This window comes from Brienomyrus brachyistius, unplaced genomic scaffold (genome assembly GCF_023856365.1).
Source record: "Brienomyrus brachyistius isolate T26 unplaced genomic scaffold, BBRACH_0.4 scaffold54, whole genome shotgun sequence".
NCBI lineage: Eukaryota > Metazoa > Chordata > Actinopteri > Osteoglossiformes > Mormyridae > Brienomyrus > Brienomyrus brachyistius.
Genome location: NW_026042329.1, coordinates 395,150 through 409,361, shown reverse-complemented (window position 1 = coordinate 409,361; position 14,212 = coordinate 395,150). Strand labels below are relative to the sequence as shown.

The 14,212-nt window shown below is 49.5% G+C and overlaps 2 protein-coding genes and 1 long non-coding RNA gene across 3 annotated transcripts in view; 1 reads left to right on the top strand and 2 right to left on the bottom strand.

The window, feature by feature from the left end:
• Nucleotides 1-6,661, bottom strand: part of LOC125724029 (NLR family CARD domain-containing protein 3-like) — an 89,129-nt gene extending 82,468 nt beyond the window's left edge. Inside the window, exon 1 of the mRNA XM_049000883.1 lies at nucleotides 6,611-6,661. The gene's annotated coding sequence lies outside the window, so the exon portion shown is untranslated. The remainder of the gene's footprint in view (nucleotides 1-6,610) is intronic.
• LOC125724024 (NACHT, LRR and PYD domains-containing protein 12-like) overlaps nucleotides 1-14,212 on the bottom strand; it is a 593,671-nt gene that overhangs the window by 208,147 nt on the left and 371,312 nt on the right. The window lies entirely within an intron of this gene.
• Nucleotides 1-14,212, top strand: part of LOC125724087 (uncharacterized) — a 198,776-nt gene that overhangs the window by 15,482 nt on the left and 169,082 nt on the right. The gene's annotated exons all lie outside the window — the stretch shown is intronic.

Below are 14,212 nucleotides of genomic sequence, written 5' to 3'. Positions count from 1 at the left end.
AGGCTGCCGGGGCGCCGGGACAGGAACACGGTCAGGCTGCCGGGGCGCCGGGACAGGAACACGGTCAGGCTGCCGGGGCATCAGCCCGGAAACTGCAGGACGCTGCAGTGGGGACCTCGGCCCAGGTGCTGCAAGCCGCTGCTGTGGGGGCGCCCGTCCGGGAACTGCAGGACGCTGCAGAGGGGGCACCGGCACGGGCGTTGCAAGCCGCTGTCGTGGGGGGCGCCCGCCCGGGAACTGCAGGACGCTGCAGTGGGGACCTCGGCCCAGGTGCTGCAAGCCGCTGCCGTGGGGGCGCCCGTCCGGGAACTGCAGGACGCTGCAGAGGGGGCACCGGCACGGGCGTTGCAAGCCGCTGTCGTGGGGGCGCCCGCCCGGGAACTGCAGGACGCTGCAGTGGGGGCGCCGGCCCAGGCGCTACAAGCCACCGTCGTGGGGGCGCTCGCCCTGGAACTGCAGGACACTGCAGTGGGGGCGCCGGCCCAGGCGCTGCAAGCCGCCGTCGTGGGGGCGCTCGCCCTGGAACTGCAAGACACTGCAGTGGGGGCGCCGGCCCAGGCGCTGCAAGCCGCCGTCGTGGGGGCGCTCGCCCTGGAACTGCAGGTGACTGCAGTGGGGGCGCCTCGGAAGCGGCTGTAGCAGGCGGGGACAGGAGCGTCTCGGAAGCGGCTGCGGCGAGATCAGGAACTGGGGCTGCAGGCAATTGCTGTGGGGGCGCTCGCCCGGGAACTGCAGGGGACTGCAGCGGGGGCACCTCAGGAGCAGCTGCAGCAGGGCGGTCAGGGACAGGAGCGCGGTCAGGGACAGGAGCGCGGTCAGGCACTGGAGCGCGGTCAGGAACTGGAGCGCGGTCAGGAACTGGAGCTGGCTGCAGTGGGGGCGCCTGCCCGGGAGCTGCAGGTTGCTGCAGTGGGGGCGCCTGCCCGGGAGCTGCAGGTTGCTGCAGTGGGGGCGCCTGCCCGGGAGCTGCAGGTTGCTGCAGTGGGGGCGCCTGCCCGGGAGCTGCAGGTTGCTGCAGTGGGGGCGCCTGCCCGGGAGCTGCAGGTGGCTGCAGTGGGGGCGCCTGCCCGGGAGCTGCAGGTTGCTGCAGTGGGGGGGCGCCTGCCCGGGAGCTGCAGCAGGCAGCGAAGGCGGCTGCGCAGGCGGCGGCGGCAGCGAAGGCGGCTGCGCAGGCGGCGGCAATGGCGGCTGCACGGGAGCGGGGTCCGCCGGCAATGGCGGCCGCACGGGAGCGGGGTCCGCCGGCAGCGGCGGCCGCACGGGAGCGGGGTCCGCCGGCAGCGGCGGCCGCACGGGAGCGGGGTCCGCCGGCAGCAACGGAGGGAGGTCCTCTGTACCGGCGATCGCCGGTTTCCTTCTCCTTCGCTGGCGCCTAGCGGTGGCGGGAGGCGGCGCGACGTCCGTAAAAACGGACGGCGGAAGAAAGGCCTCCGGCTCCGGGTAAGGGTAGAGGAAGGGCTCCTCGTCCTCGTCCTCACTGGAGAACCAGTACTTCCACACGGGATCGGGGTCGCGTGTGGTCAGCCTCCGGGCTGGAGGTAGGGCGGGTACTTCCCTCTCGTCCCCTGTCGGGAGCCAAAGCCTGGAGAGCGAGCAGGCGCCGAGACGGATCGTCTCCTGCGGGACTCTCCTCCTCCCTCTCCGCTTCTTTTTGAGGTCCGTCATTCTGTCACGGGATACGGTCGGGCGAAGCGGGCAGAGCGAGCAAGGAGCAGGCAGGCAAGCAGGATACGGGAAAACGGGGTTTATTAGGAGCAATCCGGGGCAGGGAACACAGGACGGCAACAGACATCAATGACGGACACTGGACTCGGGTAAGACACGGACTGATATACACAGGACTGAGCAAATGAACTAGATACAGCTGGGTACAATCGGGAGAAAACACGTGGGTAGGCAGGGGGCGTGGCACACAGGAGGAGCCGACGAGCAGGGCATGACAGGTTTAGTACAGTAGTGCCGCCACGCTTTCTGGTGAAAGTGAAAATGACGTGCATAATGCGTTTACAAATGTATAATGTAATAATATATTTTCAACTACAAATAATAGATTTTCAACAAACAAAATCAATGCAGTTAATTTTCAGTCACAAATATCCATTACTGTTGAATGAATCGTTCTCTTGAATTACACACTCTTATGAAAAGACGCGGCTCAGTTGAATGAATCGCTACCCTAATGTCACGTGACCGCTGGCCGTTGAAAATTCTATTTTATCATATTTTCCGCACGAAAGTCAAATGCTGCACCAAAGCAACAACCAATCAGCACCAACTAGCCTACATTCTTTCAAGTGAATTTATAATATGACAGGAAATATTTGAAACCGCTCTTTATTAATTTTGTGAATGTTTACACGTTTAATATCTGAAAAATAATCAGATATAAAAATGAATATTTTGGAGCCTGTGGTGGTGGGTGCTGGAACGTGTGTGTGTGTGTGGGGGGGGGGGGGGGGGGGGGGGCGCGGCGACTAGCTAGGGGGGGCAATGCCTTCGAATGCCCCACCTTGACGCCGGCACTGTTGGGTGTGCACGTTTTTCGCGTACGCATGACTTGCTTTCGCATGCGCACACGATACTAAATGTATGTTGGAAACATAATTAATTTAAATCCTCTCACGTGTGTGACAGCTCTACTTTATATCGTCAACTGGGAGAAGAGCTCCCTTTATCCCTCCCATATGGTAGAGTTTATTGGCATGGGCCTGGACTCCAAGCGGATGCTGGGCTCTCTTACTCCAGCTAGGTAGCTTGTGCTCAGGACAACTCTGGCTTGATTCCGCAGGGGCTGCCACTTGCCTTATCTGCCTGACTCCGCCTGGTGGGGTAGCTGGCTGCCGCAACATTACTTGCCCAACTTCTTCTATCTGAGTCTCTACCAATGATGGATGAGGCGCATGCGGTTGTCTCCAGTACCATACAGGAACACCCCTGTCCAGATTTTTCACAGCTGCATCAGGACACTGCTGCCATGGCATCACCAAGGTCTCCGGCGGCTGGAAGTGCCCTTGGGACCCCCGCCAGCGTGAAGGGAAGTGGTGACAATGGATGTGTCACTTTCAGGATGGAGGGGAGGGGTCTGGAATCACTGATGTATGCAGGACAGCACATGAATCGGCTGGAACTGATGCCTGTTTTGCTCACACTTCAGCACTTCGAGTCTGTGCTGATGGGGAGGGATGTGCTGCAACACCTCTGTGGAGTCGCCAAGGGAGCATGAGGTCCAGGCGGTTCCTGGCCCTGACACGGTGGCTCCTTCTCTGGGCGGAGGGACGTCTGCTGCCCCTGAGGGTGGCCTATGTCCAGGAGTTGCAAACTGACCAGCAGATGCACATTTCCGATTGCCACATAAACCCCATTTCCGAGTCCATGAAGCACAGAACTCTGTGACAATCCTACATATCTTGTCATTGCTTGTGCTTCTATACATCTTGCAGTCAGGCTTGCAACCACATAGTTAAAATATAGGTCTAAATGCCCCTACCTGCCGAGAAATTTGTTTGAGGAAATCAGACACTCTATGCCAGTTAGGCAATTCCCCTCCCTAATCGGCAAAATGATCCAAGGGGGAGACCCGTCCACTGTTTTGCTCCCTGCCAGCTCCCAATCATACCTGTACCAGGTATTTGGTGTTTGTGACTGACTAGGACCTCAGAGGGAGAAAAATTTTGACTGTCTGGAGGTCCCCCTAAGAAAGTCGAGAGTGGCCATTCTTTCAGTTATTTTTTTACCGCCGTTAAAAATGCCAATAATTATCTTGTTTTCTCTAGATAATGAGATCATTTTCTCTGAATAATTACAAGGATAAATGTAGCAGTTCTCTTTCAATACCCCGAGTGTAAGAAGCCCCTTAGTTTCTTTTCAATCCTTTCATGACATAATACGATCAATCTTCCGTCCGTTTCAGGCGGGAAATACATATCCCACTTTTCCGCAAAGGGGAAGCGAGGAAAACAAAATTAGCACTTAAGAAAAATAATGACAAACTGCTTTGCAGGATTTAGTCTATGGATACAAATGAAAATCACACAATATTACATTAATCAAAAACTAAAAATATAGAACAGCAACATATAATGATTACTCAATTTTCCTCTCAGGAATGGAAGGAAATACACATTTATGAGTGGCCAGGATTACATACACATGTGCACTTTTAATAAGAGTAATTATCCTCAAGTAAAACAAAACATAAATCTTGTTTTGCACCTTTTTTAACTATTGACTGCAAAGTGTGCATGTCTCTCTCTCGGTCCAGACAGACTGGAGAAAGGCAGAACACTACCGAAGAATTTAGGGAAGAAGAGTCCAAAATTAGGTGGCATGGTGGTGCAGTGGTTAGCACTGTTGCCTCACACCTCTGGGACCCGGGTTCGAGTCTCCACCTGGGTTACATGTGTGTGGAGTTTGCATGTTCTCCCCATGTCGTCGTGGAGTTTCCTCCGGGTACTCCGGTTTCCCCCCCACAGTCCAAAAATATGCTGAAGCTTATTGGACTTACTAAATTGCCCGTAGGAGTGCGTGTGTGTGTGAATGGTGTGTGAGTGTGCCTTGTGATGGGCTGGCCCCCCATCCTGAGTTGCTCCCTGCCTCGTGCCCATTGCTTCCGGGATAGGCTCCAGACCCCCCGCGACCCAGTAGGATAAGCGGTTTGGAAAATGGATGGATGGATGTAGTCACCTCAGTTTACGCTTCCCTCTGATAAAACCTACTTTAAATATGTTGATACTAAAAATGTTCACTTAACAAAAAAACAGCATGAAATAAAATGATAAAGAAAGCATTCCCCATTTCCCAAAGTGACTCCTAACCTTACCGGGAAAATTATACAAAAGAAAACTGCTAAACTGAAGAGTCAGAGTTGATAGGATTCTCTTACAAGAAATCACGCCACAGAAACATGTAGTGATGCCTCGAGCCATCATGCGCAGCGCTGTTCATATATGTAACTATCACTTAATCTGCGCATCCGTGCATTCAGCGTTAAGATATTAAGTGTGGTACCTGTGTAGTATTTTACCGCGAGGAGCGTGTCATGTCCTGTCTATAATTTTCACCAGGGTACTGGGAAAATGCCAAATCATATCACCTTACAGAATGAGTGAGGGTGATATGTGTCAGGGTTGGTGCCCGTCCATCCCTGTTCTGTGTGTTTGGCATTTTGGCCAGCAGGTGTCGCTAGCCATCCTGTTCCCTCTGTCTTCATACTAGTCCTTAGTGTGTTTTCCTTGCTCCCCAAGCCACTGCATAGCTCAGTGGGTCGAGCACGTGGCACCAATGCAGCAGGTGTAACTCTGCAGTCATGGGCTTGACTCACCTATTGTGTTTACTGGGTTTCTGTTTTGTTTTCCCCTAGTACTTTAGTTTTGTTTGTCCTGTTTGTTCCCGGTTCAATTCTGTTCTGTTTGTGTTCCTAGTGCTTGCCCTCAGTTGTGTGTCAGTATTCAGTGTTTATTTCCTGGTATGTCGGTAATGTTCCCTAGTTTTGGTATTTGTTAAACTTCCCCTAGTGTCTGTCCTTAATTGTTAAAATTTCTCCACCTGCTGCCTATTTCCCTGCACTGTGCTCATTGGTTAATTTTCATTCATGAGTCACACCTTCCTTTTGTTAGTCCTCATTATTTGTGTATTTAAATGCATGCCTTTCCACAGTCAGTCATTGTGTCATGTAAATGGTAAATGGACTGCATTAATATAGCGCTTTTCTACTCCTACGAGTACTCAAAGCGCTTTACATTTCATGCCTCACATTCACCCATCCACACACTCATACACACACCGGTAGCGGAGGCTGTCATGCAAGGTGCCAACCTGCTCACCAGGAGCAATTTGGGGTTCAGTGTCCTGCTCAAGAACACTTTGATGGGGTCAGGAGGAACCAGGGCTCGACCTGCAACCCTCCAGTTGCTGAACGATAGCAATACCTCCTGCGCCACCATCTTCCCCAAAGAAGATGCAATTCACTTTAAGTTCCTAGTCCTACTTCCTTTGTTGCTCAGTTTGTGGATTTCCCCAGTTTTCAGTTCTTTCAAGAAATCCTTTTATTATCTCAGAGCCGCCAGTGAATCATCACCATCTTTTTCCTGTTTGTGCCATGCTGTGGCGTAATAGATATGATGATTAAAAACACTGGCTGACATTCAGTATAAACAAACATTCACATCCACGCTCAAATCTAAAGATATTGTCCGAATCCTTGTGGGTAATTCCACTAGCAACGTGTGTTATGCTTGATACTGTTCCATTTACAGAGCAACTCTTAGACCTCAATGTAAAATTAACTGTATATAAGCTGCAAGTCCTTTTAAAGCACGTAGCTTACTTATCTCGAGATAACAAATCTCATTTTCTTTAGATAATGAGATTATTTAGCAGTTTCATAATTATATTATCTCGAGAAAAGGGCATTTAAAAAAGAAATTACAAACACAAGCATTCTCGTGTCCCCCAGGACCGGTCTGAGTAACACTCAGTGTATGGCACCCCCGCTAAGTAATCTAGCTCCCCCACAGTAACATTAAATCACTGGTGCCACCACTCAGTGTAAGTGTGTTACACACGCGTGTTTTATTATAAGTTATATCTGTTCACTACTGTATATTCTTACCTTCCGAGGAAAAATGTCTTTATGTTTCTCCAGAATCTTGTTCGTGTTTCTGGAGACTCCAGCTTTAAAATACTTCCACTTTTTATCAGTTTCACATCAAACGCGGAAGTGGTCTGAGCAGAAATGGTCACTTGCATAGAATTTTCTGAGATATTATGTGAATTAATTGCAAATAACAATAACAGAAAGGGGACAAGCTCCACCGCCACCTAATTCTGTCATAACGCACATTCTGCATTGCATTTGTGCGTATTAAACCGCAGTGACACTTAAATCATTATCATACGTAAACAGGGCTCTCAAGAGTCACGCATTGACATTTCAACCAGTTCACACGCTCACTCGCCACATCTTGTGTGTCTCACGCTGAGAAGCAAGAGATAACGCCCTCGAAGGTGTTATATATAGAATTCTAATATATAGAATTAATGGAGGATACGCAGGAATACGGAACGGAGTTTTCCCCTGAGTTCATAACTGTTCCGACATTCAGTGGATACAAATATGACATACAGTGGATTCAGAAAGCATTCAGACCCCTTTGCTTTTTACACACTTTACTGTGCTGTGGATAGAATTTTGAATGGATATAGTTGTCATTTTACCCCTCACTCTATACTCAGTAACACATGTTGGCAAAATGAAGTCAAAATTTTTGTAGATATTTTTGAAAATATATTAAAAATGAAAATCTGACATCTCATATTCACGGAAATATTCTTTAATACTTAACAGAAACCCTTTTGGCAGCAATGACAGCTGCAATGACAACTGCATCTCCATCTTATCTTCTCAGTCTGGCCTCAGCCCAAAACCACAACTACTGTAGCTCTGAGAAAACGGAACTGAATCCTATCAGCGCTCGTGGTAAAATGGCAGGACTAGTGTTGTTGCGCAGCCTTCGTCTTAGCTCCTGTCACACCAGGGTGTTGTCATTTCAGATGAGCGGCGGAGCCCGACGTGTCGCCAGTCTCATACGGCTTCCTCGTGCCACACTGTTAACAAACTGTGGTGTTTTTTTTTCACCATCTTTTTCCCATCAATATATTTAACGGGGAAACCAAAATGCTCCCACACATGAGATTTAAGTGATGCTGGAGGTTTCTCGAGCTGCTCTGCTCCTCCACTTGGACCACTACCGCTGGCCAGGACTAATATGATGCATTTGTTAATCTCTCGGAACTCGGAAATTGACGTTTTCATCCGAGTTCTAACTTGGAGAGAAATAATCGAACGCACCACATAGCTTTACAGACTGATCACATGCACCATACAGTGGAACTTTTTTTTTTTTTTGTTCGAATCTTCGGATCACGAGGGTAACGAACCGTGGAGATCCGTCGGTTCAGATCACGGATCAACAGTGAACCATTGCACCACTACCCCCCACTGAAATTTATTGACCAAAACATCACAGACATTCCCGGCGCTAAAGTGTTCCGCATTTTAGATGCTGAATGTGGATTTTGGTAAATTCCCCTGGATGAAGCGTCATCCAAGATAACCACTTTCATTTCTCCCTTTGAGGGCGGCATGGTGGTACAGTGGTTAGCGCTGCCGCCTCACAGCAAGAGGGTCCCGGGTCCTTTCTGTGTGGATTTCGCACGCTCTCCCCGTGTTCACATGGGTTTCTGCCGAGGCTCCGGTTTCCTCCAATGGTCCTAGACCGTGCAGGGCAGATTGATTGGCAAGTCTAAATTGGCCCTGTAATTAGGTGAGTGTGTGTGCCCTGTGGTGTGTTGGTACCTGCCTAGGGTTGGTTCCTGCCTGTGCCTGTTGTTCCCAGGATAGATTCCTGTGACCCCAGTTGGGATTAAGCAGTTACTGTGATGGATTGATGGATGGATGGATGAATTTCTCCCTATGGCCGCTACAGGTTCCTCGGAATGCCATGTGACATTTGTATAGTCAGTAAAGTTTTCCAGAATGTGATGGAGCAGCTGTTTGCTGGACAGCCCTGAGAGATTGTGATGGATGGCAGCTGAGATTTGAAAATTGCACGTCATAACCTTTCAAAAACTGCATCGCAAATTTGGTGCTTAAACCCTTAGGTGTCGTTCTCCTTTAAAAGAGTCTGGAGAGTCTACATATCAAAAAGGACTCCTGAACCCGACAGAGAGAGAGCAGGCGCAGGGGGAGGGGGGCTGTGCGGCTTGTGCCTGCACTGCAGTCCTGATGCCTGCCCTTCTGAGCAGCCCGCTCATGCCCAGCAGGGTGTAGATTCTGTAGAGAGGCTTCCGGTGAAGCCTCTGAGGCCGACTTCCACTAGAGGGCAGTGTGCTCACCGCCCCTGTCTCCGGCAATCCTTCAGAAGCCGCTGGTGCTTGGTCAGCTTCCTCTCAGAAAGATCTTCCCAGGACACAATCAGTTCTATCAGGGTTAGGGTTGCAACGATTAGAAATTTCGGTGGTACGATTATAGTCTGAGGAATAATCACAGTTGCACGATTAACACGGTTATTTTACGTGAATTGATTTCACAACTGTATTAACATATATAAATCACACAAACACATTCTATAAAGGTTTTGAAATTCAGAAGCTGTTTATTGCTGCTTTTCAGAGATACTGCATAGTTAGAAAGATTAATTTGTAAAAGTAATCTCTGTGACCATCTGTAAGGCTGAAAAAATCTGAGGTTTTTGCTACCTTTTGAATGCACCACAGTCAAAAAAGAAGTAAAAAAAAATCAAGTAATCTCTGAGCAAACAGAGCTGTATTTTTACACACTCATGGAACAGAGAATTTGTATTTAAATTCAAGTGAACTCTGTGTCATGCCCCGATCATCCGATCCTGCTGTGTGCCACGCCCCCTCGTTAACACCGTGTGGATTCTCCGTGTTCACCAGCTGTTTCCTATTACTGTCATTAGTGCAATGTATTTAGTCCGCGTTAGGTATAGTTTCCCCAGTCCAGTAATGGAAGTCTATATGTCTGTCTTGCGCCGTTTCCTATTAAAACCCTTCGTTTTACCCCAGTCCTGTTCCCCATGCCTGGTGCCCCGCCTCGCACCGCTCCGCACCGCGTCAGTCGTGACACTCTGTAAACACATCCATCTCCTTTGATGAACTACACATTTTTTATATTTCAGTTTGCATCTCATCAGACCTACCTGATGACTTGAACATAAATTGCACTGTTTAACTTAAAAATGAAGTTAAAAATGCTGCTTTTTTAAGATACTGCATAGTTAGAAAAATAAAACGTGCTCCGCTGTATGGTCCTCTGGGAAAAAACATTGTTTCTAGACAGTGACACTTAAGCTTCCAATCAGCAGAGAGAGAGTGTGAATTAGACTGTGAAGCTCATGAAGGGTTCTCCACCACCATTATTGCTTGTCCATAGGTCTGTCGTAGCACCAAACCACACACCTTCTGCCAGCTGTTCCTCCAAATTTCCTCCTGTATGGTGATACATTGTTGAGATTTTGTTTGTGGAAAAGTAGGTTCTGCTTGGCACTTTGTATTGTGGCACTGCCTTCTTTCAGATGGAGAAATCCAGGCTTTTCCACAGTGTAAAATGGTATCTGCAAACAAACGTTTTATGGGAGCTACGTTTTACTTTTTTTCTTTCATAACCACTGCGCTATTAACTACCGAGGACAAGGACGTATGCAAACAGGCTACGTTTGAAATTCCTTTTTATGAGACTGACAGAGAAGAAAACATAACGCTTGTTATAGACAAATAGGAAACGAACCTCAATCAGTAGCCTACAACACTACACGGCTAAATGAACCCTCATTCACCGGATGGTTCTAATATTACTTTGAAATAACTTCAGTCACTAATGTAATTTGACTCGGTTGTTTTGTATTAGCCTACCTTCAATTGCACGTATATGTCCGCATGATGATCTCAGAGATGCTGCAACAAGGTGGAGGTGTTGGATCCTTTGGCCGCAGCTTTTTTCCTGCAAGCTCTGCAAATGGGGGACCCATCGTCCTGGATTTCTCCTTTAGCATCATTGGGTATCCAAAATGTTCCCACACAGGAGACTTCCAGCGCTTCCTAGCTGGATATAGAGGAGTCCCGCTGTTGGTTGTCTCTCGTTCTCCTTCTGCCATGATCCTCTTGGGGTGTTTTGTGTTTGCTTCGCTTTGTATTGTTTTCGTCCATGTGGGTCACGTTATTATATGTCTTTGGTTATGGTGGATTTATTAATTTTTTTTTGCCGGTGTTGGGGAAGTCTTAACGGTGGATTAACACCGTTTCACACCGTGGTTAATGGTCAAACCGGTTAATCCCTGCAGAGGATTGTATCAGACATACTGATATACACAGGACTTGCATTTCCCAGGCAGACTAAACTCATCCACTTTGCTGAGCCAGGTCTCTAGCTCCTTGATGAATGTCTGGATGGCTGCCACATCTCTGATGGCTGTGGTCAGAATGTTTGACTGGCTTCTCCTTGATAGATGAAATCTTGGTGCCATCTGGGGGAAAATGGAACTTGTCTGAAACTCTGCCTCTCTTCAAAACAAGTGAGCTTGACTTAGCAGGTTTAAAGCTCATCCTTGCCCACTCAATGAGTCTCTCCAGCCCGTGGAGTTTCCATCTGCTCCCTGGTACAGAGGATGTGGTGACTGTGATGTCATCCATATCGGTCCTGATGGGGGGCTGTCGCACGCTGGACTTGGTTGATGGGCCTCTGCACTCCACCTCTGCAGCTTTTGCTACCATGTTCATGTCCAGGGCAAAGAGGATGACTGATACAGGGCACCCCATGATAATGCCTGTTCTCCTGTCGGTGCCAACTTGATGTCACTAAGCCAGTTGTGACTGTCAATCTGAAGCTGTAGTATGTTTAATAAATGCTGTTTTGGTTACTTTATGACTGTCTGATTTGCCAACTTCTTTATAAACTTTGCAGATTGAATTTCTGTCCTGATTAGGACTAAAGTGGTAAATACTATCTTGCAGCCTCTGGGTTAAATCCCCTTTATCCGGGTCCTAAACTCGACTGCCGAAGTTTAGTTACGGTGGATACCAGAACCACACCTCTGGAGTTCGCACACGCTTAGTTACGGGCCGATGTAACCTCTAAGGTCAACACAAGCTGATGAAAGGTACACACTATGTACACACTATGTACACACTATGTTCCTAGGCACCAGGCATAGTCCCTGACACGTTCACAAGGTAGATACCGGGCTGCATCGGCAGAGTCCCTGAGACGAGCCCAAAGTGAGCCTCGTACAAACTACTGTAACCTTGGGCTGCAAGGTTACGTAACCCCGACTACGCCACCAGAGGCCCTGCCCCTCAGGACTTCAAATTAACCCCACGACTTCCCTTTGCATGAACACACAGAGACGCATATCCCAGAATTAAAACAATTTATTAACAATAATTTAAAACTGAACCCTCCCAGTCAGTAAACAATTACCAGCGTATGACACCACTAAAACACAAAAACGGGGTTGAGAGCAAAACTCAGGTGCTGGTGGTCCAATACTATAATCACGCCTTAACCCCTTAGCCAGCCAGGGAAGGTGCTTACCTGGAAGAAGAAAAAGAAGGAAGGGGAGACACCACACACATACCCCCCAAGGGCACACACATCCAAGTGGGAGTTAATATCAAAATCACAGCAAACCACATCCTGGAGTTAATACTTCTCACTCACCCCACATTCACTCCATGCAGTGCAAGAATACAACCTCCAACCCCCAAACTCCAGCACCACATTCACTGGCTCTCCGCTGTAAATGGGGAAGAGACTAAACTACCCTCCAGACCTCCTACTATACCAGCCAGCACCCAGTTAGCCCCGATAACCACGCCCCCCTTATTCACAACAATGCCGGTACAACGCACATAATCTTACAAAACGAAATCAAAAACAGGCAAAACAGCAGTGACCAGCTCCTGAGCATCAGCATGGACCCGGACACACTTGTCACCCCGAACCCAGCCTAGGAAGAAGATCAACAGCCCTTACATACCCGGAAGAGAACAGAAATGCACTCAGCCACCCTATCCAACCCCTATTACTCATTACCTTATGCCGCAGCCGGGACACGGAACCAACCGCTCACCACCATTTCCGTCGCTCGCAGAAGTATCGCGGCAGCAATTGAACCTCCCCCCCTAGCAGCTTCCCACCGCTTTTATCCACGCTGATCCCAATTAAGACGCCATCATGAACCGCCCCCATTTACTTAATCAGCGTCTCATACATACCGGCGGATACGGGATCCGCGGATGACGTCATCCCTAGCGATCACCGGTTACATTCTACCCCCTCCATTTGAATCGACGTCCCGTCGTTCCCACTCCCGTAACCACCTCGGGAGACAGACAAGTCAATCCCTAGAAGCCCCAAGACTCCCCTCCGAGGGTTCCCCCGCCAAACCCAGTGCCCCCAAGGTTACAGCCCCAATGCTAGTGGTCACCACAGAAGCTGGAAGGCGATGTGGATTAGAATGTTGCCCCGCCGTTACCCGAGTGCTCCGGCGCAGGGCTCCAGCCTCAACCCTGGCAGATGGACTATCCAGGGGCCAACCACCTCCTCCTGCAACCGAGCTAGGGTCCTCAACCCCAAGGTCAACTTCCTGTACCCCAGTGGAACAGGGCCTAGGCAATGCCCTTGTCGACTCCCCCTCAGACACCCCTGGCACCGTCACGATCACCCCCGAAACTGACCCTTCATCATAATCGGCCATGTCTAGCCGGCAAGGATCCCCAAGCCCCGGTCCCCTGGGTTCCTCCCTGGGCCCCGGGGGCGGATGCCTGCTCTGCAGAACACACTTCATCATGATCCGGTGTACCTGCTGTACTTGTTCCAAATCCTGAAGGGGTGCCACAGTATACACTACTCCCCCAGGCGCAGGCGCTCGCAACACTTGGTACACCACTGGGGACCAAACATCCTGGATTTTATTCCGGCCCCGCACTGAATGGTTACGCAAATGCACCAATTGACCCACCTCCAAAGGTGCACACAGGGCCCTTGAATCATGCCTTGCTTTCCGATGGTCGGCTGCACGTTTCAACTTCCCCTGGACGCTACTAAATGCCACCTCCAGGCGCCTCTGATGTTCTTGCACCCACTCACACATCATACCCCTCCACGGGTCTGACCTCCGACCCAAGAGAAAATCCACAGGTAACTGAGGTTCCTGACCAAACATCAGGAAGTGTGGAGACTCACCAGTAGTCTGATGTAGGGTCGTGTTATAACTAAACACCAACTGTGGAAGATACTGTGGCCAGTGGCTCTTCTGTTCTGTCGACAGGGTGCGTAATAAGTTATGCATTGTGCGATTGAAGCGCTCGCACTGACCATTCCCTTGTGGATGATAAGGGGTAGTGCGAGTCTTCTGGATGTTATACAGATCACACAACTGATGAACAATCGCACTCTCAAAACACCGACCCTGATCAGAATGGAGCCTTGCTGGAACTCCAAAACGATAGAACCATTCCCTGAGGAGAACACCAGCCACCGTAGAAGCTCGCTGGTCCCGAGTGGGTATAACCTGCGTGAACTTGGAAAATACATCAGTTAATACCAACACTTGTTCCAACCCATCCCTAGAGGGCTCCAAAAATGAGAAGTCTATGGCTAACACTTCATTTGGCCTATTTGCTAGCAAAT